Source organism: Macaca fascicularis, chromosome 20 (genome assembly GCF_037993035.2).
Source record: "Macaca fascicularis isolate 582-1 chromosome 20, T2T-MFA8v1.1".
NCBI classification, from domain to species: Eukaryota; Metazoa; Chordata; class Mammalia; order Primates; family Cercopithecidae; genus Macaca; species Macaca fascicularis.
The window spans coordinates 26,483,699-26,508,115 of record NC_088394.1 but is presented as its reverse complement, the minus strand read 5'-3'; the positions used below and the strand labels follow the sequence as shown (position 1 = coordinate 26,508,115).

Sequence of the window (24,417 nt, the reverse complement as noted above, 5' to 3'; positions counted from 1 at the left end):
AATAAAATAATGTTGGGTTAGATGCTGTTTCAACCTGCTTTTAGGAATATGAATCTTGTGGGGTTCCAACCCCTGCAGAGGTCCCGTTCTTGCACTTTGAAGATGTGGCCTCTGATCACAGGAGGGGAGTCTGTGTCTGCCCCCTCACTATTGTGTCCACATCCATCACCCCAGCCACAGTGCGAGTCCTGACATAGCTCTGTCCCTGTCACTCCCTGATGGCTTTATCTTGACCACAGCACAACAGAGTGCAAACTCCTTGCCCAGATTCAAGGTTCCTCATCCCCAGCTTGACCAACATAGCAAGACCTTGTCTCTACCAAAAATAAAAATAGAAGTAAAAATAAGTTAGCCGGGTGGCACACGCCTGTGGTCTCAGCTGTTCGGGAGGCTGAGGAATGAGGATCGCTTGAGTGCAGGAGGTCCAGGCTGCAGTGAGCCAGGATTGCACTATTGCACTCCAGCCTGAATGAAAGAGTGAAACCCTGTCTTTACAAAAACAGACAAACAAAAAACTCCTCATCCCTCTTAATTTCTTACCTCTGCCTACATCACAGAGCCCTAGGGATGCGGAGCGGGTACCTGCTGCTTCTGCCTGCCCGGCGTCTCTTCCCAAAGAGCCCCTCCATCTGAGCTGCCTCTAGTGGTTTGTCTGAGGCTGACTCCACCCCATGCTCCACAAAGTGGGCTCCTGACCCAGGCTTGGCCAATCAAAACACCCCATCTGTCTGACCACAATGATTGCATCAGGGATGGATGTCAACCCAGGCAAGGCCAGTGAAAGTAGTCCTGAGATTTTTTTTTTTTCTAGAACTCTAGAAAACTGACACTTTTTTTTGGTATCTTCTGAGAGCTTGTAGCCATCTTTGTCACCTCGTAGAGACAGCCTCCTTGAAAATGGCATCCATACTGAGAAATACAAATCAGGAGTCCCCATGGCATCATGTGAGGTCCTGGATCCAGCCATATCTGATGTCCACCCTGTGGACTTCTCATTTCTATGAGCCAAAAACCACCTATGTTGCTCAATCACATTGAATTCTATTTCTGTCACTTGCCACCAAAGATCCCTGACACAGTGGAGTAGAGAAAAGAGCTCAGACTTTGAAACCAGAAGATCTTGGGAGCAAATAGTAGCTCTTCTCTGGCTCTTTTACTCTCTGAACTCAGTGACCATCTCTGAAATGGGGACAATAGTGCTCACTGCACCTGGCAGTGAAGAAGAGGCTGTGAGAAAGCAGATGTGGTAGTGCTTCATGGACTGTGAAGTGCTGTACCAGTGCATGGGTTTCCTGACATTACTGGCCGACTACCCTGAATTACTCATCATCTCCCTGGCAGCCCAGCCTTCATCATGCATCTCTGCCTCTGCCGGAGCAGACTCCTCCCCTCCAACACCTTTCCCCTCCCATCCTCTCAACTCAGCTTTCACGGTCCACATGCTGTATCCCTGCAGCCGCACTGGAGCATTCTAGAACTCCTGCCACTGGCCTATTGCATTTGAGGTTTTCACTGGTGCTACTATTAATTATCCACTTACTATTGATCTTTACCTTGCCTTCTATTTTTTACTCCAATAAACATGTCTCAAAAATATTATATCATGACCATCAGCAGATAACTGACATGAAATAGACACGGAGTATGTGCCATGCTGGTTAAGACACAGACTATGGAGCTGGCCGGTCTCAGTTCAAATCCCAGCTCTGCCACTTACAGGTTTTGTGGCCTTGGGCAGTTTGCTTAACCTTTCTGGGCCTCATCTGTAATATGGGAATAACAATGATCACGGTACCTGCCTCATAGGTCCTTGGGAGAACTACATTAGTCAACATTTATAAAGCATTTAGAACAGTGCCTGGCATATAGGAGATATTATATAAGCATTACTTAAACAAAACAATCAACTTACCATAAAACTAAATACAATAAACCATAAAAACTAAATACAAGAAAAACAAAGGCAGTAATTGAATTTTAGTGAGATGCTACTGCCTGCCTGAGAGTCCTAGAAGCTGGAGATGTGGTTTGTCTTTGTTTAAAGTTCAGAAAGGGAGGCCAGGCACAGTGGCTTATGCCTGTAATCCCAGCACTTTGGGAGGCCGAAGTGGGAGGATCACTTGAGGTCAGGAGTTTGAGACCAGCCTGGCCAACATGGTAAAATCCCATCTCTACTAAAAATGCAAAAATTAGCCGGGCGTCATGGTGTGTGCCTATAATCCCAGCTACTCTGGAAGCTGAGACAGGAGAATTGCTTGAACCCAGGAGGAGGCAGAGGTTGCAGTGAGCAGAGATTACACCACTGTACTCCAGCCTGGGCAACAGAGCAAGACACTGTGTCTCAAAAAAAAAAAAAAAAAAGAGAGAGAGAGAGTAGTGTTTAAGACACGATAGCACCAGATCGAGAGTCTTGCTTCCTCCGTCAGCAGGGCGAGTGATGAAAGGTCTAACGCTTTCACTAGGGGATCCAGGGATATTTAACACTGTTTAAAATAAACTGCTCATTTCTGGAAAACATCAGCTTAAAAATACAGACTTTCTCCATCACTCCCTCCTCACGCTCCCACAGCACCACGTGGGCCCCTCCCCCAATTCCACTGCCTTCTCTGCCCCGAATCCATCCCCTTTTGGGTCTCTGCACGCAGGCCGACTCCTGAGGGCAACAGCACCTTGTCCTCAGATGCAGATCGGGTCACCATGTGTTTCCTGCAAGGACAGAAATTGTCTTAGGAGGCTTCCTGCTACAGGAGCCCCTTGATATGGTTTGGATATTTGTCCCACCCAAATCTCATGTTGAAACGTCATCCCCGATGTTGGAGGTGGGGCCTGGTGGGAGGTGATTGGATCATGGGGGAGGATTTCTCATGAATGGCTCAGCGCCATCCCCTTGGTGATGAGTGAGTTCACCTGAGATCTAGTTGTTTAGAAGTGTGTGGTGCTTCCCCTTTCTCTCTTTTGCGTCGACTCTCGCTACGTGATGTGTCGGCTCCTGGTTCACTTTCTGCCTTGAGTAAAGGCTCCCTGAGAGCCTCCTTACCAGAAGCCGAGCAGATGCTGGCACCACGCTTGTACAGCTACAGAATGATGAGCCAATTAAACCTCTTTTCTTTATAAATTACCCAATCTCAGGTATTGCTTTATGGCAATGCAAGAATGGCCTAACACACCGCTCCAGCACCCAACCTCTGCAGTGTCCTATGGAGCAGTGAAGCGCACCTGACTTGGAGCGTGCCAGGTCCCAGCTGGATGTCTATGGGTAAGTTCCCTAGCCCCTCTGATTCTCTGTTTTCTCATCTAGAAAATTGAGGTCATTAATCTTTGCTGCAGTTTGTCATGAGCATTAAAAGCATCATCGAATTTGAAGTCCTGTAGGTGCGTTTATCCACCAGTTTCCATCCTGAGAAATATTTCCTGGAGTTGCTGTAATTCATACTAAAAGTTGACCAACTTCAGGAGATTCTGGGGAAATGGAGAAGCTTGGGGCAGGAAATTAGACTGAGGTGAGTGCTAGGGAGAATATAAGGTGCTTAACTTCACAGTGGACGCAGTGGCTCATGCCTGTAATCCCAACACTTTGGGAGGCTGAGGTGGGTGGATCACCTAAGGTCAGGAGTTTGAGACCAGCCTGGCCAACACGGTGAAACCCATCTCTACTAAAAATACAAAAATTAGCCAGGCATGGTGGTGGGTGCCTGTAATCCCACCTACTCTGGAGGCTGAGGCAGGAGAATCACTTGAATCTGGAAGGTGGAGGTTGCAGTGAGCCAAGATCACACCATTGTGCTCTAGCCTGGGCAACAGAGCAAGACTCCATTTCAAAAAAAAAAGAAATGAAATACAAAGAAATACCATTTTAATTTTGTCAGATTAGCCAAAACTAAAAGTCTGATGACATCACATGTTGCTCAGGATATGATATAATAGGAACTCTCATTTACGGCCAGAGAATATGTAAATTATTACCATTGGTCTGGTAAAAAGTTTGGCATGACCTAATAAAAGCAAACACATGCCCTACCTAAGACTGCGTAACTTCACTCTTGAAATTCTTCTGGCGTGTCTACAGCAGCATTGATTTTAACAGTGAAAAATTGGAAACAATCTAAATAGCCATCATCAGGAGAGTGAAAAAATAAATCGCAATATTGTCACTCCGTGTAAACATGAATGATTTACAGTCCCACACAACAAAGTGAATGACTCTCACCAACAAAATTTGGAGTGAAAAAAGGAAGTTCGAGGACAGCATAAGCATAATGACAGCATCTACACCACACTGAAAACCATACAAAATCATCTTATATATTTCTTAGGTGAGCATACTTGTCATAAAAATATTTAAAAATTCATGGGGATAATAACAACAAATTTTGAATAGTGTGGAAAAGGAGGGGGTGTGAGAAAGAGGAACGTTCAAGGGTCTCAACAGTTCGGTAAAGCTTGGTGAAGCTACCATGGGTGCTGATTATATTTTATGCCCTTTTGTATGTTCAAACTATTTCATAACATTTTAAATGTAAAGGAGGCTTAGTTTTGTAAAATAAAATATGGATGAGGGACTTCCACTTCTGGCTATAATGAAGTGACCATTGTCAGACTAATCCTCCCAATGAGGGCAACTACTAAGCATTAAAAAAAAAAAAACTGCCCAAGAGAGTGACAAGTTATATAGTACTTAACAGAAAAAAAATGCATTGAAGTTCTGCACTCAATTTCCCCTGAAATCATGTGCCAAGTCATTGAAAATAAGTAGCATGCCAAGAAACTTAGTAAAAAACACCTGCTAATAGGTGGGAAAACTAAGAAGGAATTTTCACAGTTTTACAAGCTGAGGAAAGAATTAGAGTTCAGGGCCCAGCAAAAAAAAAAAGAAAAAGATGGGCCCTGGTGAGTACCCAGCTATTTAGAAAAGACTATTCCTTGGGAATATGGAAAAATTAGAAATAGTTCATTCTTGACTGCATCAAGGTGTGATCTGCTTATATGCTATATCTCTGCTAGAAGAAAATTTAAATGGATCTAGAAAAAGTTAGCTTCATCCAAAGCCTCTATACTTTTTATACATAATGCCCCATATTCAGCTAAAATTACAAGGCTAATCAGAAAACAGTATCAAGTGATCAACAATGAAGATAAAATAGATAATAGAAACAGTTACATAGGTGAATTGGAAAATGGCATTATCAGATGTGATTTAAAATAACTATGATTAATGTGTTCAAAAATTCTACCAGAAATTTGGAACCTATTTAAAAAGTAGCAATCCTAGAACTGAAAAATATAATAACTGAAGTTTATAAGAGCTGAAGAGATGGATTTGGCAACATAGTAGCAATATCAGAAGAGAAGATTAGTAAACTGGAAGATTGGTCAATAGAAAATACCAAGATTGAAGCATGCAGAGAAGAAAAGTTCAAAAATACAGAAAAGAGCAAAAGAGACATAGAAGACATTGTGAAAAGATCTAACATACATGCATTTGCAATTAAGAAACAGAAGAGAGAGAAAACAGAGTAGACAAAATAGGAGTGATCTCAGTTAAAATTTTTTTCCAAACTAACAAAAGACATTAAGCCACAGATTTAAATAGCTCTACAAACCACAAAAAAGGATAAATACAAAGAAAACCACATCTGGGCATATCATAGAAAAACTATTTAAAAAACTAAAAGACAAAGGTATGCAGTATGCAGAGAAAAAAGACACTTCACCGTGTTCAAGGAAGCAACAATAAGACTGGCAGCTGACTTTTTAACAAAATGATGGAAGACAGCGGACAATGGAACAACTTCTTTCAACGCTGAAATTTCAAAAGCCAACTTAGAATTTTATATCCAGAAAAAAAATCTCTTAAAAAATAAAGACAAGGTCAATATAATAAGGAGATCTATAAAAATATCACAGTTAACATTCATACTTAATGGTAAAGAAATGAAAGCTTTGCTCCTAAGATCATGAACAAGACAAGTACGATCACTTGTGACTTTTATAAAACATTTTACTAGAGGTTCTAGCCAAGGCAATTAGGTAAGGAAAAGAAATAAAAACCATTCAGATTGGAAAAGAAGAAGTAAACCATTTCTCTTTGCAGATAATATGATCTTGTATGTACAAAACTAAAGGAATTTACACCTAAAACAAAAACCAATTAGAGTTAATAAACAAATTTAGCATAGTTGTAGAATATCAGATCAATAGACACAAATAATGATATTTTATACACACTGGCAATAAATAATCTGAAGATGAAATTAAGAAAGTGATTTCATTTACAATAATACAAAACAGAATATTATAGAAAACCTAAATAAATGAAGGATATACCATGTTCATAGATTGGAAAACTTAATGTTATCAAGATGATGCCTCGAATTGATCTACAAAGTAATCTCTATAAAAATCCCAGCTGGCTCTTTTTTTTTTTTTTTTTTTTTTTTCCACAGAAATTGACAAACTAGGACTGCCTGAGAGTCCTAGAAGCTGGAGATGTGGTTTGTATTTGTTTAAAGTTAAGAAAGGCAGGCCAGGCACATGGGCTCATGCCTGTAATCCCAGCACTTTGGGAAGCTGGGAGTAGAATAGCCGAAAAGATTTTGAGAAAGAACACAGTTAGAGGAGTCAAACTTCCTTATTTCAAAGCTTACTACAAAGCTACACTTATCAACACTGTGGTACTGACACATAGATGTACATATAGATCAGTGGGACTGAACTGAGAGTTCAAAAATAAGTGCATACATTTATGTTTAACTGATTCTTGATGTGGGTGCCAAAACAATTCAATGGGGGGAAAGAATAGTCTTTAAAACAAAAGGTACTGCAGAAATAGATATCCACAATGCAATAGAATGAAGCTAGATTTCTACTTCACACCATATCCAAAAATTTACTCAAAATAGATTAAAGACCTAGATGTAAAAAGTAAAACTATTAAACTCTTAGAATGAAACCTAGGTGTAACTCTTCATGATCTTGTAGTTTCTTAATAGTTTCTTAAATGTGACGCAAAAGCATAAGTAAACAAAGAAAAAATAGATCTATCAAACTGTATCAAAATTTAAAATGTTTGTGCTTCAAGGATACTATCAAGAAAGTAAAACTATAACATGCAGCTTGGGAAAAAAGTATTTGCACATCACGTATTTGTTAAAGGTCTGGCATTTAGAATATATAAAGAACTCTTGCAACTCAAGATCTAAAAGACAAGAATTAAAATTTTAAATGGGCAAAATATTTGAATAGACATTTCTCCAAAGAAGATAGCCAAATAAGAAACACATGAAAAGGTGGCCACTGACCTTACTCTCTAGAGAGATGCAAATCACGAACATAATGAGATACCCCTTCACATGCATTAGGAGGGTAATGATAATCAATCACAAGTATGAATGAGAAATTTGAACCCTTATACATAGCTGGTGAGAATGTGAAATGGTGCAGCCACTAAGGAAAACAGTTTTGCAGTTTCTCAAAACGTTAAATGCAGTCACGTGCTGCGTAATGACATTTCAGTCAATGACAGACTGCATGTACATAGGCGGGCCCATAGGACTATAATGAAGGTGAATAATTCCTATTGTCTAGTGATGTCATAACACAACACTTTACTAATGGTCTTGTGACGATGCTGGTGGACACAAATTTACTGCACTACCAGTCATATAAAAGTATAGCATATGCAGGGCTAGGTGCGGTGGCTCACGCCTGTAATCCCAGCACTTTGGAAGATCTAGGCGGGCAGATCATTTGAGGTCAGGAGATCGAGACCATCCTGGCTAACATGGTGAAACCCCGTCTCTACTAAAAAATACAAAAAACTAGCTGGGCGAGGTGGCGGGCACCTGTAGTCCTAGCTACTCGGGAGGCTGAGGCAGGAGAATGGCATAAACCCAGGAGGCTGAGCTTGCAGTGAGCCGAGATCACCCCACTGCACTCCAGCCGGGGTGACAGAGCGAGACCATCTCAAAAAACAAAAACAAAAAATTAGCCAGACCTGGTGACACATGCCTGTAGTCCCAGCTCCTCAGGAGGTTGAGGCAGGAGAATCACTTGAATGGGGAGGCAGAGGTAGCAGTGAACCGAGATTATGCCACTGCACTCCAGCCTGGACAACAGAGCGAGATTCTGTCTCAAAAAAAAAAAAAAAAAAAAAAAAAAAGATAGCCTATACACTTATGTATTGTACATAATGCTCAATAATAATAATAAACTATGTTACTGGTGTATGTCTTTACTATACTATATCTTAAATCACTATTTTAAGGTGTGCTCCTTGTCCTTATTTAAAAAAATGTTGGATGGGCACAGTGGCTTATGCCTGTAATCCCAGCACTTTGGGAGGCTGAGGCAGGTGGATCACTTGAGGTCAGGAGTTGGAAACCAGCCTGGCTAACATGGTGAAACCCCGTCTCTACTGAAAATACAAAAATTAGCCAGGCATGGTGGTGTGTGCCTGTAATTCCAGCTATTTGTGAGACTGAGGCACAAGAATCGCTTGAACCCAGGAGGCGGAGGCTGCAGTGAGCCAAAATCGCACCTCTGCACCCCAGCCTGGGTGACAAGGCGAGACTCTTAAAAACAAACAAAAATGTTAACTGTAAAACAGCCTCAGGCAGGTCCTTCAGGATGGATTCCAGAAGAAGGCACCGTTATCATAGGACATGGCGGCTCCATGTGTGTTTTTGCCCCTGAAGACCTTCCAGTGGGACAAAATGTGGAGGCAGAAGATAGTCATAGTGATGCGCTTGACCCTGTGTAGGCCTAGGCTAATGTGTGTGCTTGTGTCTTAGATTTTTTGTTTTTTGTTTTTTGGGGTTTTTTGGGATGGAGTTTTGCTCTTATTGCCCAGGCTGGAGTGCAATGGCACAGTCTCGGTTTTCCCGGGTTCAAGAGATTCTCCTGCCTCAGCCTCCCAAGTAGCTGGAATTATAGGCGCCTACCACCATGCTTGGCTAATTTTGTATTTTTAGTAGAGACGGGGTTTCACCATGTTGGCCAGGCTGGTCTCAAACTCCTGATTGCAGGTGATCCGCCCTCCTTGGCCTCTCAAAGTGCTGGGATTACAGGTGTGAGCCACCACGCCCGGCGTGTCTTAGGTGTTAACAAAAAAAAATTTTTTAAGTAAAAAAAAAAAAATAAAAAATTTAAAAATATAATATATAAAAACACTTTTAGAATAAGACTATAAAGAAAACATATTTTGTATAGCTGTACAACGTGTTTGTGTCTTAAGATGTGTTAGTACAAGAGTACATGAAAACACTTAAGTGTTATTACAATAAGATAACTGTTATTACAAACGTGTTATTCAAAAAGTTTTAAGAAGTTAAAACGTTTATAAAGGAAAAATGTTGGCCGCGCACGGTGGCTCACACCTGTAATCCCAGCACTTTGGGAGGCCAAGGCGGGCAGACCATGAGGTCAAGAGATCAAGACTATCCTGGCTAACATGGTGAAACCCCATCTCTACTAAAAATACAAAAAAATTAGCCAGATGTGGTGGCGGGCGCCTGTAGTCCCAGCTACTAGGGAGGCTGAGGCAGGAGAATTGCTTAAACCTGGGAGGTGGAAGTTGCAGTGAGCTGAGATTGCGACACTGCACTCCAGCCTGGGCGATAGAGTGAAACTCTGTCTCAAAAAATAAAATAAAGGAAAAATGTTACAGTAAGCTAAATTTAATTTATTATTTTAAAAATTCAAATAAATTTAGAGTAGCCTAAGAGTCCAGTGTTGATAAAGTTTACAGGAGTGTGCAGTAATGTCCTGGGACTTCACGTTCCCTCAGCACTTACTCACTGACATTCAGAGCAACTTCTAATCCTGCAAACTCCATTCATGGTAAGAGCCCTACACAGGCGTGCCATTTTTTTCATATTTTATATCATGTTTTCACTGTACTTTTTCTATGTTTAGATACACAAATACTTACAATTGTGTTACAGTTGCCTACAGTATTCAGTACCGTATCATGCTGTGCAGGTTTATAGCCTATTAGCAACAGGCTATAAGACACAGCCTAGGTGTGTAGTAGGCTATGCCATCTAGGTTTGTGTAAGTACACTCTATGACATTCACACAATGACAAAATTACCTAATGACACATTTCTCAGAATGTATCCTCATCATTAAGCAACGTGTGACTGTACAGTGTTGCCATATGACCAAAAACTTTCACACCTAGGTATATAGTGAAGAGAATTGACCAGATGCAGTGGCTCATGCCTTGTAATCCCAGCATATTGGGAGGCCAAGGTGGGAGGGTTGCTTGAGGCCAGGATTTTGAGACTAGCCTGGATAACATGGCAAGACCTCATCTCTACAAAAATTAAAATTAAAACATTTGCTGGGCATGGTGGTATGCACCTGTGGACCCAGCTACTCAGGAGGCTACGGTGGGAGGATCACTTGAGCTCAAGAGTTTGAGGCTACAGTGAGCTGTTTTTCACACCATTGCACTCCAGCCTGGGTGACAGGGTGTGACCCTGTCTCAAAAAAAAAAAAAAAGAAAGAAAGAAAGAAAGAAAAGAAAGAAAGAAAGAAAGAAAGAAAGAAAGAAAGAAAGAAAGAAAGAAAGAAAGAAAGACAGACAGACAGACAGACAGAAAGAAAGAAAGAAAGAAAGAAAGAAAGAAAGAAAGAAAGAGAACAAAAAGAAAACAATTACGGATATATGTCCAGAAAGAAATTTATAAACCATTGTACACAAATGTTCATAGCAACATTATTCATAGTACCAAAAAACTGGAAACAAGCAAAACTTCTATTAACTGGTGAATGGATAAGAAATGTAGTATATCCATGCAGTAGAATATTATTTAGCCGCAAAAGGGAATGAACTACTCATACGTGCTACAAAATGGATGAACTTTAAAAATTCATGCTAAAGTAAAGACACCAGACACAAAAGTCCTCATATGGTATGATTCCACATGTATGAAATGTCCAGCATTGGCAGATCCATAGAGACAGAAAGTAGGTTAGTAGTTGCCAGGAGCTGAGGCTGAGGGGCCGGGAGATAGAGAGTAACAGCAATGGGTGTAGGTTTGTTTTTGGAGTCATGAAAATGTAGAGTTAGTGGTGATGGCTGCACAACTTTGTTGAATTGCACATCTTAAGAGTACATTTTCAGTTTTGCGAATTACATCTGAAATATAGATTTTTGAAAATGAAGGCAAAATAAGGATTTTTTTTCAGACAAAAAATAAGTGAGAGATTTTGTCACTGATAGACCTGCATCAAGAGATATACGACAGTGAGTTTTTCAGGTAAAAGAAAAATAATTCCAGATGGGAAGCAAGGTACTGTAGGGTGAAATGAAGAGCAACAGAAAGTACTCTAAATATATGAATTAGACCGGGCATGGTGGTTCACGCCTGTAATCCCAACACTCTGGGAAGCCGAGGTGGGTGGATCACCTGAGGTCAGAAGTTCGAGATCAGCCTAGACAACATGGCAAAACCCAGTCTCTACTAAAAATACAAAAAATTAGCCAGGTGTGGTGGTGCACACATGTAGTGCAGGCTACTAGGGAGGCAGAGGCAGAAGAATCACTTGATTCTTCGCCTCCCCGGAAGGCGGAGATTGCAGTGAGCTGCAACTCCAGCCTGGGTGAGAAAGTGAGACTCTGTCTCAAACTAACTAAATAAATAAATATGATTTTTAATGTCTTAACATACTAATGATGTAAACCCTTATACGCAGAATTAAAATACACGACCATGAAACCCCAAAGGTAAGAAGAGGTGAGTAAAGTTAAAGAGGACTTTGTACAAGAGGACTTCAAATTGTACAAGAGGACTTCAAAAAACTCATGGAAACGTGGAATTAAAGATAACTATTAAAAAATAAACTCTATTTCTCAACATAAATTTAGTCAAGGTCAAGGCACTTTTGTAAGTGATGATCCCAGGCATGTAGTCCATCTCCAAAGAACTGGGGGATCCTGGGAATGTAACAGTATCAATGCAGTCTTCTTTACGTTATTAACTAAAGAAAAATGGGTGATCGTTAAAGATTGCTTAAGATTAGGAGACAAAAGGAAGTCAGAAGGAGCCAAACAGGACTTTACGGTGGATGCCTGATTTCTCATGGAAACTGTAAAATTGCCCTTATTTGATGGCAAGAATGAGCAGGAGCATTGCTATGGTGGAGGAATCTCTGGTGAAGCTTTCCTGAGCATTTTTCTGCTAAAGCTTTGGCTAATTTCCCCAGAACACTTTCATGATAAGCAGATGTTATCATTCTTTGGCTGTTCAGAAAGTCAACAAACAAAATGCCTTGAGCATCCCAAAAACCTGTTGCTGTGACCTTTGCTCTTCTTGACCGGTCTGCTTTTGCCTTGACTGACCTCATCCACCTCTTTGGAGCCATTGCTTTGTCTTCAGGATGAACCGGTAAAGCTATGTTTAACCTCCTGTTTCAATTATTTGAGGAAATGCTTCTGAATCTTGATCCCATTTGTTTAAAATTTGCATGGAAGTTTCTGCTGTTGTCTGCAGCTGACCTGGGCACAGTGGCTTGGCACCCAGTGAGTGGGAAGTTTGCTCAACTTTAATTTTTCGGTTAGAATTGTGTAACCTGAACTAACTGAGATATCTGTGGTGTTGGCTATTATTTGGGCTGTTAATCATTGGTCCTTTTCAATTAGGGCATGAACAAGATGAATTTTTTCCTAACAAATTGATGTGGATGATCGCCCACGGAGGGCATTATCTTCATCATTGATTTCGCCATTCATCCACCCTAGTTGCACCATAAATTTGATGTTTGTTCCTACTTCAATTTTAGAAGAATTCATGTTGCAATGATAGGGGTTTTTTTCAAACAGACGCCTTATCCTTCTTAGTGCCTCAAACTAGATCCTGTTCAGACATGTTATAGCAAGTTAGTACAAGTTTATTTTGGTGCAGAAAAAAGTTTGAACTTCATGCATAGTATTTTCATAATTTGAATTTTCCATGAACTTTTGGAAGAATTCATATTAGGTAGATCCTAATAATAAGTATGCATATTGTAATCTCTAATATAAGCACATAAAGAATTATAAAAGAAAGTACAATGACAAACTAATAGGAAAAATGGAATAATAATTTTTAAAACTTGAATAGAAGAAGGAAGAACAGATAGGTCAAAAAAGAAAACAAATAGCAAGATGGTAGACATAATCCCAAACACATCAGCGCTTTGATTGATGTCTGAAATAAAAGGCAATCTTAATACCAAAATTTGACATTAAAGGAAAGTAGAATTACAGGTCAATCTTTCTCATAAATAATATACAAAATATCTGAAACAAAATATTAACAAGTCTAATCTAATAATATGGACAAAAATAGATAACATATTATTATCATATTGGTTTGTTTCAGGGATGTAAGGTTAGTATGACATTTAGAAACTGTAATCAATTTCACCACGTTAACAGAATAAAGAAGAAAATTCATATTATCATTTAATAAGTTCAGAAAGCACATTTAATGCAGAAATAGAGCAGTCTTCTTTAATCTAATTCAGATTACACACACACACACACACACACACACACACACGCACACCATACATAGCTAACAGTATCCTTTGTTGTGAAATATTGAACACTTCCTCACTGAGGTCAGGGCAAAAACAAAAACATCTTATACTAGAGGTGCTAATTAACATAATAAGGCAACAATAAGAAAAATTTAATTTATAAAGATTAGAAAACTGTGTGTTTAAATTATATAAGAATTGAGGAACCAGAAAAGTCCATGATACTCAACAAATAAACTATTAGAATAATAATTTTAAACAAAGAAGCTGAAGATGAGATCAATACAAAAATCTATTGTATTTCTAACAATCAGCAAAATTGACAAACCCTTAGTTAAACTAAGAAAAAAAGAGAGAAGGCTCAAATTAACTAAAATCAGAAATGAAAGAGACATTGCAACTATGTCACAGAGATAAAAGGGTTCTAAGAGACTGTTATGAACAATTATATGCCAACAAGTTGGATACTTGAAATAAATTAATAAGTTCCTAGACATATACAACCTACCCAGACTGAATCATGACAAAATAGAAAATCTAAACAGACCTAAACTAGAAAGGAGATTGAATCAGTAATCAAAAAACTCCTAGGAAAAAAAAAAAAAAAAAGCCCAAGACCAAATGACTTCACTAGAGAATGCTACCAAATATTTAAAGAATCAACACCAATCCATCCCTAACACTTCCAAAACATTGAACAGAAGAGAACACTTCCAAACTCATTTTATGAGGCCCCAGTACCAAAACCAGACAAAGATGCAAGAAAACAAAACTATAGACCAATATTCTTGATGAATACTGATGCAAAAATCCTCAACAAAATGCTAGCAAACCAAATTTAACAACATATTAAAAGGCTGTACACCATGACCAAGTAGGATTTAGCTGCAGAATTCAAGGATAGTTACAAAAATCAGATAAATGTAATACATGAAATTAACAGAACAAAGGACAAAAATCACATGGTCATCTCACTTGATGTAGAAAAAGTATTTGAAAAAATTCAATACTCTTTCATGATAAAGAAAACATTCAAGGATCTAGAAATAGAAATAAATTACCTCAACGTAACAAAGGTTATATATAAAAAGCCCACAGTGAATATACTCAACAGTAAAAAACTGATAACTTTTCCTCTAAGATCAGGAACAAGGCATGGATGCCCACACTTGCCATTTCTATTCAACTGGAAGTTCTAGCCAGAGCAATTAGGCAAGAAAAGAAAAGGTATCTAAATTGGAAAGGAAGAAATGCAATTATCTCTGTTCACAGATGACATGATTTTATATGTAGGAAACCCTAAAAATTAAAAAAAATGGTTAGAACTGATACATAAATTAAGCAAAGTTGCAGGATACAAAATCAACACTCAAAACTCAGTTGCATTTTTTACATTAACAATGGACAATCCTAAAAGAAAATTAAGCAAAAAATTTCATTTACAATTGCATCAAAAAGAGAAAAGTACTCAGGAATAAACTTAGCCAAGGAGGAGAAAGACTTGTATAAAACATTGTTGAAGGAAATTAAAGAACACAGATAAGTGAAAAGACATCCCATGATCATGGATTGGAAGACTTAATACTGTTAAGATGACAATACTACTCAAAGAAAACTGACTTTAATATAAACCCTATCTAAATCTCAGTGACAGTTTTTGCAGAAATAACAAAAGAATTCACCCTAAAATTCATAAGGAACTTCAAGGGACCCTAAATAGCCAACATAATCTTGAGAAAGAAGAACACTCAAAAGAAGAAGAAGACAGAGGAGAAGGAGAAGAAGGAGGAGAAGGAGAAGGAGAAGGAGAAGAAGGAGGAAGCTGGAGGCCTTACATTTCCTGATTTCAAAATGTATTAAAAAGCTACAGTAATCAATATAGTATGGTACTGGTATAAAGACAGATATACAGACGAATGGAACAGAATAGAGAGCCCAGAAATAAACCCTTGCGTACATAGTCAAATGATCTACAAAGGCACTAAGTCTATACAAGAGAGAAAAGGAAGTTTGTTCAAGGAAATAGTGCTGAAAGAACAAAATATCCATATGCAAAAGAATGATGTTGGATCCTTATTTTACTCCATATGCAAACATTAACTCAAAATGGATTAAAGACCTAAACATAAGATCTGAAACTATAAAACTCCTAGAAGAAAACATATGGGAAAATCTTCGTGAAATTGGAATGGGCAATGATTTCTTGTATGTGGTAACAAAAGCACAGGCAACAAAAGTAAAAATAGACATATGAGACTACATCAAACTTTAAAACTTCTGTTCAGCAGAGGAAATAATCAATGGAATCAAAAGGCAGCCTATGGAATGGGAGAAAATATTTGCAAACCATACAAGAGATATGGGGTTGATATCTAGAATAGACAAAGAACTCCTACAACTCAATAACAACACAAAAACAAACAAACTCAATTTAAAAATGGCCAGGTGTGGTGGCTCACACCTGTAATCCCAGCATTTTGGGAGGCCGAGGTGGGCGAATCACCTGAGGTCAGGAGTTCAAGACCAGCCTGGCCAACACGGCGAAACCCCATCTCTATTAACATATGCAAATTTAGCCAGGCATGGTGGCAGGCACCTGTAATTCCAGTTATTCAGGAGGCTGAGGCAGGAGAATTGCTTGAACCTGGGAGGTGGCGGTTGCAGTGAGCCAAGATCACGCCACTGCACTCCAGCCTGGAGTCCAGAGCAAGACTCTGTCTCAAAAAAAAAAAAAAAATGGACAAAGGACATGAATAGACATTTCCCCAAAGAAGATCAGCAAATGGTCATTAAGCATATGAAAAGATGCTCAACATCGGTAATCATCAGGGAAATACAAATTAAAACTACAATGAGATATCACCTTGCACTTGTTAGGAAAAAAAAGAAAAAGAAAAGAGCAAGTGGTGGTGAAGATGTAGAGAACTGAAACCCTTGTGCACTTTTAGTGAGATTGGAAAATGATGCAAAACCTTTTAAATTTTTTAAAAATTAAAAATATAGAAATACCAGACATATATCCAAAAGAAATTAAAACAGCATCTCAAAGAGATATTTGTGCACCTGTTTCTGCAGCATTATTTACAATAGTTAAGATGAGCAAGTAACCGAAATTTATTGATAGGTGAATGGATAAACAAAATGTAGTACATACATAATGGAATATTATTCAGCCTTTAAAAGGAGGAAATCCTGTCATATGTTACAACATGGATGCTTCTTGAGGACATTCTGAGAAGTGAAATAAACCAATTGCAAAAAAACAAATACTGCATTGTATCACTTATATAATGTATGTAAAGTAATCAATCTCATAGAAACAGAAAGTGGAATGGTGATTGCCAGGGACTTGGTGAGGGAGAAATGAAGAGTTGTTGTTCAGTGGGTATAGAGTTTCACCCATGCAATATGAAAAAGTTCTAGAGATCTCTTGTAAACCAATGTGCATACAGTTTACAATATTGTACTGTAGATCTAAAAATTGTTAAGGGTAAAAAAGATCTACCGGTTAATAAAATCCAAACTGGGGACACTATACTTTGCACTACAATACCCTCTCTTGTTAGATTAGCAGAGGAAAAGATCCATAAACATTACAAAAGCAAAGAAAGGCAGGAAGCCCTCAACTGGTGGTCAGTTGAAGTGAGCTGCTTTTGATAGCTATTTCTTTTTACATCTGGAACTTTAGCTTTAAAAAGTGTTAATAAAGTTGTAAAGTATAAAACTCATTATATTTCTGTACACTACAAATAATCAAGAAATTTTAAAATTATGCCATTTATGTCAGCATCAAAAAATCAAATATCCAAGAAGAAATCCAATGAAAGATGTATGAGACTTTTTTTTTTTTTTTTTTTTTGAGATGGAGTCTTGCTCTGTCACTCAGGCTGGAGTGCAGTGGCACGGCCTCTGCTCACTGCAACCTCTGCCTCCTAGGTTCAAGCAATTCTCCTGCCTCAGCCTCCCAAGTAGCTGGGATTACAAGCATGCATCACCATGCTCAGCTAATTTTTGTATTTTTAGTAGAAACGGTTTCACCACGTTGGCCAGGCTGGCCTCAAACTCCTGACCTCAAGTGATCCTCCCACCTTGGCCTCCCAAAATGCTAGGATTACAGGTGTCAGCCACTGCACCTGGTTGAGGTACAAGACTTCTACACAGAAACCTACAAGACATTACTAAGAAAAATTAGAGAAAATATAAATAAGTGGCGGTACATATTATGTTCATGGATTGGAAAATTTAATATTTTAAGGATGCTAGTCCCCTCTAAATTGAACTAAAGTTTCAGAAAATCCAAAGTTTCAAGAAAAAAATCCCCAGCAAGATTTTCTTTGGTGGAAATTGACAAGATAGTTCTAAAATTTATATAGAAATGCAAAGGACTGAAAATAGTTTAGACAATTTTGAAGAAGAATGTCAAGATTTATAAAGTAATTTAAAAAGTATGGCATTGTTGCAAGGAAAAGCAAACTAACCAATGGAAAAGAATAGAAACAGTAGAAATAAACTCATGTATTCAACCACTTGATTTTCAGTAAGTCACCAGTGCAAGGCAGTGGAGAGAAAACATGATGTTTTCTTAAATGATGGTACATTAATTGAATATACATATGGAAAAAGGAAGCCTTGACCCCTACCTCGCACCATACAGAAAAATAAACTACAGATAGACTGTAGACCTAAATGTGAAAGGTAAAACAATAAATCGTCTAGAAGAAAACATAGGATAATATTTTTATCACCTTATTGCAGGCAACACTTCTTAAACAGCACACAGAAAATTCTAGTCATAAAGAAAGACTTATAAATAAACTTCATTAAAATTAAGAATTTTTATTGATCAAAAGTTTCCATTAAGAGAATGGAAAAGAAACTGAAAGGGGAAGAGGGAAAGAATTATATATATATATCTATGTGTAAATTTATAATAAAATATAAATATAAAAATATTTATAAATATTATGTATTTATAAAATATAAATTATACATAATAAATATATATAATTTATTTATATATATATATGGAGAGAGAGAGAAATAAACATAAACAATTCCAAGTGCTGGAAAGGATACAGAGTAACTAAACTCTCAGTCTCTGCTCAATATTCTGGTAAGAGTGTGAATTGACACAACCACTTTGGAAAACTTCTGCTGAGCAGAGACTCAATGTTTCCATTTCCAAGTTATATAACCAAAGAGAAATGTAAGCATATGTGCCAAGCAGACATGTACCAGCATGTTCACAGCAGCATCATTTACAGTCTCCCCACACTGGAATGAACCCAAGTTCTTGGTTTCCCTGTATCTTTTTTCTGTCACATGATTGAGGAATGGGATCCGTCTAGTTCCTCAAGTCAGCCATTCTCTCTAATGTGACTCAGGTGGGGACCAAAGAGAAATGCAAGTGTATGTGCCAAGCAGACATGTACCAGCATGTTCCTAGTAGCATTATTTACAACCTCCCCACACTGGAAAGAACCCAAGTTCTTGGTTTCCCTGTATCTTTTTTCTGTCACATGATTGAGGAATGGGATCCATCTAGTTCCTCAAGTTGGCCATTCTCTCTAATGTGACTCAGGTGCGGACATGGGGCTGAAAGTGAAAGGTGGGGAGTGTGGTAAAAGTAAAATGGCCCTATTTCCCATAGGGATCACAAATAAATGAGGTGGGTGAAGAGGGACTCCCCAGAAGTGCCGGGAACAGGAGCCAACAGGTCACCAGAAGAGGAAGTGTTAAGGCGGAGGGACTTCCCGAGAGGGAACACAGAAGAAAGAACTCCTAAAGTTATCCAAGGTCTTCAAGGACTTCTGCCCACCTGCTCTCCTGCTGGTCCTCCTCTCTGACCTTCCTGCTATAGCTGTAGAGCTGTGGTTCCTCCAACTCCATTCTCACTCCAACCATGTCATTCCATGGCTCTCTGTTATCCACAAGAGAAAAACCCCAAATTCCTTGTCTGGTATTCAAGGCATTTCAGGATCTAGCCCCCAGGATTCATACCGGACTTCAGGCTCATCAGACCACGGACAGCCTCGCCAACATGCCCCATTCACCTGGCTTGCACACCTGTGCATGTGCTGTTTTAGGCACGGAAACTGTCTGCCCTTTTTGGCTGACTGTTAACCTCCTACTCAGTCTTCAAAATCCCATTCAAATGGCAGTTCCTCTGTCAATCTTTGACCTCTCCAAAGAGCATGAGTCACTCCTTCCTCTGGGGTCCACCCTCCACGTACTACATAGCTCATGGTGTTTTCATCTATATTCTGGGCACCTTCTAGGCAGGGACAGTGTGTTTCTTTGTTACTGCTGAATCCTCAGTGACTAACCAGTACCTACAGTGGGTACTCAAAACATTTGCTACACGAGTGACGAAATGGGAATGAATTGTGAACAAACATTATCCTCAATGTTAAGACCTATGTAGACTGTACACTCCAAAGTTAAATCTTACCCTTTTTGACCCCTTTTTCTGGAGCCTAGGGGATTGAGAGCCTTATGTATTTGGTGAGATAAGTTTTGTTGTTTTTCGCTTTGTTTTGTTTTTCAGATGGAGTCTCACTCTTTTGCCCAGGCTGGAGTGCAGTGGCAAGATCTTGGCTCACTGCAACCTTCGCCTCCCAGGTTCAAGTGAGTCTCTTGCCTCAGCCTTCCAAGTAGCTGGGATTACAGGCGTGGGCTACCAAGTCTGGCTAACTTTGTATTTTTAGTAGAGACAGAGTTTCACCATGCTGGTCAGGCTGGTCTCAAACTCCTGACCTCAGGTGATTCACCCTCCTCGGCCTGCCTAAAATGCTGGGATTACAGGCATGAGCCACCGCACCTGGCCGAGGATAAAAGCTTTAATGCTTCAACCTTTTTCCCCTACATCAGGGCCTTTGCCCATGCCATTCCCTCTGCCTAGAATGCTTTTCCCGCAGCTTCTTTCCTTTCTCATCTTCAGGATTCAAGCTCAGTGTTGCCTCTTCGAAGAAGCCATCCACCCTATCTGAACTGGGTCTACGCCACAGATTCTATACCCCACATCCCCTAGTTTGTCTCCTTCATAGCAGGTGTGATGTGAGGAAGAGTTTTGTAAATGTCTCTGTTGTGTGTTTATAACGTGTTTCTGTACTGAAGCATGAGCTCCCAGAGGTTGAGTAATTGACCTGTTTTGTTCAGCACAGTATCTCTAGTGCAGAGAAAGGGACCTGTAGGTGCCCAATAAGTAGCTGAAGAAAAATGTTAAGTGAATGAATGAATGAGTGAACGAATGGGGCTAAAAATTGAGGCAGCCCCTAAGAGGTCCTAGTTTCCTCATTAGCTTCCTCACTGTCCCCAGAAACTCCCCCCAAACCCACCTCAGGCAAAACCCTTTGCTCCCAGAGTGTGAATAATCATGACTAAGGTAATCAGATTAGTAACAAGGAACTTTCAGAGAAGGACAGTGGGCTGCTCAGGGTCACACAGTGAGTTCTCATCTCAGTGAGTTGTCAGGCTGGGGAAGAACTAGCCCAGTGGCCCTGGGTCAGAAAGGAGACTCTGTCACTCACTCACAGTGGGAACTTGGCTCTAGCTCTACCTTTCTCTGAGCCTCAGCTCTCCTCATCTGTGGAATGGGTGCAGCAGGCTTAGCCTGGATGAGGAGTGTGAGGCAGGTTAGTGTGGTTAGTGTTAGGTGTGTGGTTAGTGTTAGTTGCTTTTCATCTTTTTTTTTTTCTTCCCCAGTGGCAAGGGGTGGGTTATGGGTATCTGAAGACAGGCATGTTGGGGACCTTAGGCTTACAGCTTAATCAGTAGAAGATGAAGGTGAGAGGAAGGGCCTTCCCCTCCCCAGCTCGTGCAACCTCTGAGGCTGTGCGACCTCTCAGCTTCTCTCTCTCTCCTAGCCAGGCAACAAATCTGTATTAGCTCCAGCAATCTTTCCCTCCTGGCACTTCTTCCAGCCTGTGCAACCTCTCCTAGCTGTGGAGCATGAGGTTCCAGTCCCAGCACCGGCACCTCCCGCTTCCCACCCCCGCTGCCTGTGCAACCTCTATCTCCCTGCAAGCCCTGCCATCCTCTGCAGCCTTGCCCAAACCTTGCAACCTCTCAGCCTCTGCAGCCAGGTCTCACTCCAGCTTCATTTCCTCCAGCCCAGGAGGGGCTGCTTGTAGAGCAGTGAAAGGAGGCTTTGAACTATGCCACGAGGTGGGGTGGCGCTGGCCACCCACCCTCTCTCTCCCCTCAGTTTTCAGCAGCCCCCATCAGCCTGCCCTGACCCTGGCCAAAGTGGACTGGTGTTACTGATTCATTCTGCGGAAAGTTGGCAAGCCCTCGTCCTAGTCAAGCCCACTTGGCAGACAGGGAAAGGAGACCCAGAGAGGCCCAGGGTCTTGTCCTGTTCACACAGTAGGGGATGGCAGGGGTCTGGGCTGGGAGCCGGCCTGGTGCACCTGCCCCACCTACCTGGGGACAATTCGGGGCAGGGGTTGGGGTGGTCAGATCCTTCTTGTGGGCTTCAGAGAACAGCAGGCTGGCTTCCTGACGCAGATGTCCTGGGCAGTCGGGGCCCTCCATGGGGCCCCTGCCCCCCAGCTCGGGGAATATTCTCAGGTCGTTTCACAAGTTCCAAGTTTACTCAGAGGTCTTATTTGAGCTGTCATGAAAAGTCCCTGTGGCCTGGGGCCAGGGCAGGGAGTGGGGGCGGTGGCACCTGTGAGCCCGGGGTGGGACTGAGTTCCTCCCATTGCCCCCTCCCCCCCCCGTGTTCGGGGGGCTCTGGAGGGCACGGAAGGAGGGCATGTGAGGGAGGGGCTGCAAGGGCGAGAAGACCCTTTTCCTGGAGGAAGTATCTGTTCCCCTCTCTTCACTGCTCCCTTCTAGAAGGTTCCCGAGTGACCCTAGAAAAACCCCCACCCCACTCTGAGCCTCAGTTTCCCCATCTGTAAAAGGGGGAATCATCGTAAGAGCTCTCATTTATTGAGGTCTCATCAATGCCAATATGACCAATAATATTTACTATTTTATTTTTTATCTGTATTTTCATAGCTAAAAGCAAAGAGCTCTTAAAAATTTAAAGTAAAACATAGGCCAGTCACGGTGGCTCATACCTGTAATCCCAGCGCTTTGGGAGGCTGAGGCAGGCAGATCACTTGAGCCCAGGAGTTCAAGACCAGCCTGGCCAACATGGTGAAATCCTGTCTCTACTAAAAACACAAAAATTAGCCAGGTGTGGTGGCAGGTGCCTGTAGTCCCAGCTACTCGGGAGGATGAGGCAGGAGAATCACTTGAACCTGGGGGGTGGAGGTTGCAGTAAGTGGAGATCACGCCACTGCACTCTAGCCTGGGCGACAGAGCAAGACTCTGTACCAAAACAATAAAAAATTTTAAAAAGTAAAACATAATAGCGGCCGCTTCTCATGAGCCATCTGTGCCCAGGTCTTTTGCCTTCCTCATCACACTGGCTCTCTCTGTGTACCCCAGAGCTTCAGGACCTAGGGAGGCGCCTGGGCCATGGTAGATGTTCAGTAAATAATAGATCGAGTAAATCCTCACCACAGACCTAAGACAGGCATTCTTATTCCTATTCCCACTTTTACAGATACAGCAACTGAGCTGCAGAGAGGTTAAGTGGCTTCCTCAAGGTCACACAGGTACTAAGTGGTGGAGCTGGGACTTGAACCAGGTCTGGGCAGCTCAAAGTCACAAGGGGTGGTGTGCTGGGAAGCCAGGTCCAGTGCCCCAATCTAACTGCGGGCACCCCTTCCTAATTGTGCGGAGAAGGCCCCTGTGCCTGCCTGTGAGGATGCTAAAGGCGCTAGCTTCCCTTTCTGGTTGTGGAAGGAATGGATACCCCGTTCCTTTCATTCATTTATTTATCAGGCACCCCGGTGGTCCTGATGCTACAAAGAGGTGGGTTCCTCCCAGAGCTTCTGGTGGCTGGCTTTCTCTTGAATGGGCCTCCTCCTCCAGTATCCACCCCCTACTCTACTGCCCACAAACCCCTTACTGGCTCTAACTCCCACCTCCCAGTTCCTTCTCCTGGCCTGAAGCCAGGATCGCTGGGCAGTGGGAGCCTGCAGTCTGAGCTCAGAACTGTCTTTGCCTTGCTCTCCCTGCCTCTCCTGGTCCTGGATTCTGCCACCTCCTATCACAAGGCTCTTAGCTACCTCCACTGTGGGACTGAGTGAGGATCCGGACACCCTCCTGACAGTGGAGCGGGCAGGACAGGGACATCGCTGAGCCCACTGTGGGGAGCAGGTGAGCAGCGTCTCTCCTCGGGGGTTACCCATCCCCGTGGGAATGAAAACTCAGCCATCCCCATCCAATGCTGCTTCTCAGAAGCTATCCAGGACCACAGGTCTTGTTTTCATGTTATTCTACCCAGCAGGTAGTGGCCTTGTCCTACAGACTGGCATCCAATCCCAGCTTCATGTCATCTGGTCACAGTTAACCTGGGGCAAGATTGTCCCCACTAAGCCTCACTCTTGTCATCTGTGAAATGGGCTGAATGAGGCTGCCCGCTTCACCTGTTGAGGACTATGGGAGACTCTTAAGTGCCTACAACATGGTGAGTTGGCACCGGGGGGACCAGAGCCAGGTGGCTGGCCAGACAGGACCACAGCAGCCTGAGTGTGTCCCTCGCCCTCTGTCACTCTTGGAGTCTGGCCCTTCATGGGCTCAAAGCTTCTCATGCCACAAACTCCCTTCCTCAAAAGAAAAGGGCCAGCTAGGAGCACAGCTTTCACCCTGTTCTGCCCTGAGGTCCCCACAACCAGCTCCACAAGGATGGAGGTACCTGGGTCCCCATTTCATAGATGAGAAAACCATGGCTTCTCGAGGCTAGAAGCAGAGAGACTTGCCCAAGTTCACCGAGTGAGGAAGGCGCGTGGCCGGGTTTTGACCTGGCAGGTTTTCCCCGACTCCACCATG

At 41.4% G+C, this 24,417-nt stretch overlaps 1 protein-coding gene across 4 annotated transcripts in view; it reads right to left on the bottom strand.

Annotated features, from left to right (window-relative positions):
• Positions 1-24,417, bottom strand: part of IL21R (interleukin 21 receptor) — a 48,524-nt gene that overhangs the window by 22,824 nt on the left and 1,283 nt on the right. For 2 of the 4 annotated variants that reach the window (XM_045381677.3, XM_065537565.2), the window contains exon 1: positions 541-614. The exons of the other annotated variants lie outside the window; for them this stretch is intronic. The gene's annotated coding sequence lies outside the window, so the exon portion shown is untranslated. Of the gene's footprint in view, positions 1-540; positions 615-24,417 lie in introns of those variants that run through there. 4 annotated transcript variants of the gene reach the window in all.